The sequence below is a fragment of the Eurypyga helias genome, unplaced genomic scaffold, assembly GCF_000690775.1.
Source record: "Eurypyga helias isolate BGI_N326 unplaced genomic scaffold, ASM69077v1 scaffold35874, whole genome shotgun sequence".
NCBI classification, from domain to species: domain Eukaryota; kingdom Metazoa; phylum Chordata; class Aves; order Eurypygiformes; family Eurypygidae; genus Eurypyga; species Eurypyga helias.
In genome coordinates, this window is record NW_010248781.1 from 2,687 (window position 1) to 5,692 (window position 3,006).

Sequence of the window (3,006 nt, forward strand, 5' to 3'; positions counted from 1 at the left end):
TGGAGAGGATGAGGGGGAGGACGGGAGCCGGCGTCGTGCCGCTCAGGCGTGGGCAGTGAGGGAGCGGGAAGGGTCCCTGGGAAGCACTCTGGGTTTCCCCCGAGCACACTGCTGTGATTTCCGCGGCTCGGATAGTGCAGCGTTTCTGGATGGGAACCCCTTCCTACGGACACCACTGTTCCCAGGGGCGAGGATCGTGGCCTGGGTGGCATCTCCCGGGTGTCAGAGGTGACCACGCGACCCGAGGGCAGCCCAGCCGCCGGAGTAAGTCCCTGGGGCTCAGCTCCCATGCAGCACTGAAGGCACTGAAGCTCTGCCGGTGTGCTCACAGGCGTTCCAGGCGCGTTTCCCTGTGGTTTTGCAGGATGGCTCCGCAGTCCGTACTCAGTTTCTCTCGTGGAGTCACTGCCTGCACGATTATTTCTCCGTGGCTGCTGTTCCTAGTTCTTGCAGATGGGAAAGGATGGCGGCACGCCTGCGCTCCGGCTGGAGTTGTGGTTTTGGTAGCACTAGGGGAGGTTAATTTTGTGCTGAGTTGTCCAGAAGAGCAAAGCAGAGTCTGTTCTCGGCATGTGCCGGCTCACCAGCGATCTGCTGGGGCAGAGAAGGAGCTCTGCAAATCAAAGAATCCCAGGATGGTTTGGGTGGGAAGGGACCCTAAAGCCCACCCAGCCCCACCCCCTGCCACGGGCGGGGTCCCCTTCCATAGCCCAGGTTGCTCCAAGCCTCATCCAGCCTGGCCTTGGACACTCCCAGGGATGGGGCATCCACAGCTTCTCTGGGAACCTGTCCCAGTGCTCCCACCCTCTGCAGGAAGAATTCCTTCCTGATGTCCCAGCTCCATCTCCCTCTTTCCGTTTAAACCTGTTACTCCTTGTCCTGTCACTCCCTGCCCTTGGGAAAAGTCCCCCGCAGCTTTCTTGTACCCCCCAGGCACTGGAAGGGACTCCAAGGTCTCCCCAGAGCCTTCTTTCAAAGGCCTCTTTTCAGTCAAGCTCCCGTTGGTGGGGACAGAGCAGGCAACGCGCTCACAGCCTCCCCCGGGAGCCGGAGCCTGGGTCCTCCAGGAGTTTTCGCTCCCGTCTGGGATCGGGCTGGGTGACTGTATTCGGCCGCGTGAGCTCTGCAGACCAGGGTTAGCACGTGGGCAGCAAGTCCCAGCTCTGCACGCAGGAACCCCCCATGGCACGCTGTGAATTTATCCTCATATGCCACGGAGGAGCCCGCCTCGGGGCTTTGCCTGCCCGAGAGACTCCCCGGGAGGGGAAGGACAAGGTCTGTCCGTGGAAAGCCGCTCGTCAGCAAGTCTCGCAGAGGAAAGCCCCGTGCGCGGCGACGAGAGGTGCGGGGAAACCGAAACGCTGTGGGTGCACAGGTGTGAACTCCACCTCCTCAATTCTGATCGAGTTTCCCACTCAAAGGACCTTTTCTTCGCCTCTCGGTCCCTGCGGCTCCTCCCTCACCTCCGGTTTGGATGTGCAGGACCTGCTGCTGCTTGGAGTATCTCTCTGTTTTTTAAAGCCCCTGAGGTTTTGTAGCTGTTTTTAGGGCCGCCACTTTCCAGACTCCAGTCGTGCCCGAGCCTGTTTTAGGGAAGACAAACTAAATTACAGGTCTTCCCCTGGCGCAGACGTCGCTGCCTCCTAAGAATTACCGCCTCCCCGCCCCAGGATCCCAAACGGTGCGTGGCACGGAGGGTGTGTGTATCCTCACCGACCTCTGTGGCTGTGACTATCTTAAACGCTTTGCTGGGAAGGAAGGGCAGTGCTGGGACCGCAGCGCGGCTGTTTGGGCCGAGGGCAGCAGGCGGGCTGTCTGGGCGAGCTTTCAGGAAAGCTGCGATCCGCAGAGCCGGCTCTCGGAGCGTGCCAAGCCGGCCGGCTCGCAGCGCAGTGCCCAAGGCTCCTCCTCGCCGTACCTCGGGGCTGAGGCAGGCAGATAAGTGAGCTGAGACGCTTCTGAGATGCAGGGAAGGGGCAGACCCGAGCTGTTGGCAAAGCTGTGCCGGCAGCATGAGGAATTCCTCCCTGCCAGGTCTGCCCAGGCGCTGCAATTCCCCTCCTTCCCAGACTCAGCAGCCCCCACGTAGAATTATGGAATGGTTTGGGTGGGAAAGGACCCTAAAGCTGCCCCAGTCCCCTCCCCTGCCATGGGCAGGGACACCTTCCATAGCCCAGGTTGCTCCAAGCCTCATCCAGCCTGGCCTTGGACACTCCCAGGGAGGGGGCATCCACAGCTTCTCTGGGAACCTGTCCCAGTGCTCCCACCCTCTGCGGGAAGAATTCCTTCCTGATGTCCCATCTCCATCTCCCTCTTTCCATTTAAACCCGTTACCCCTTGTCCTGTCACTCCCTGCCCTTGGGAAAAGCCCCCCCCCCAGCTTCCTTGTACCCCCCCAGGCACTGGAAGGGGTTCTGAGGTCTCCCCGGAGCTTCCCTTCTCCAGGCTGAACCCCCCAACTCCCCCAGCCTGTCCCCATGGCAGAGGGGCTCCAGCCCTCGGAGCATCCCCGGGGCCTACTCTGGACTCGCTCCAACCAGTCAATTCCCCTCACACAGCTGGAGTTTTTGGGAGGACAGCGGAGCTTCCCTGGCCACTTGCTCTGGCGACAGGTTCAGCCGTGCTCCCGGCAAGCTCATCCCTTTCCCCTTGCCTTACTGGGAGATCGGGAGTCGTTACGGTCCCGCGTGAGCAGTAGGTGCAGGGTAGAGCCCTGACCTTGTCTCGGCAGATCAGTGCTGCCCGATCCCGGTGTTCCGTACATTCCAGGCGCAGGCCAGCGGCTGGGTTGGTGTCCGTTAGGAGCCTTTGCTCCTGGTCAGGAATTTTAGACTTAATATTGCGACACTCCCCTGAGATTCCCACGAAACCGCTTTGCCTGCTGCAGCCTCTGGACCTGCCTCTCCAGGAGACACCAAAACAAAGGAGGAGGAAGCCCGCCCTGTGGAATCACCGATGAAGTGGTTTGCCCTTCCGGGGAAGGGAACCGCTGCCGTGAGGCCCGGC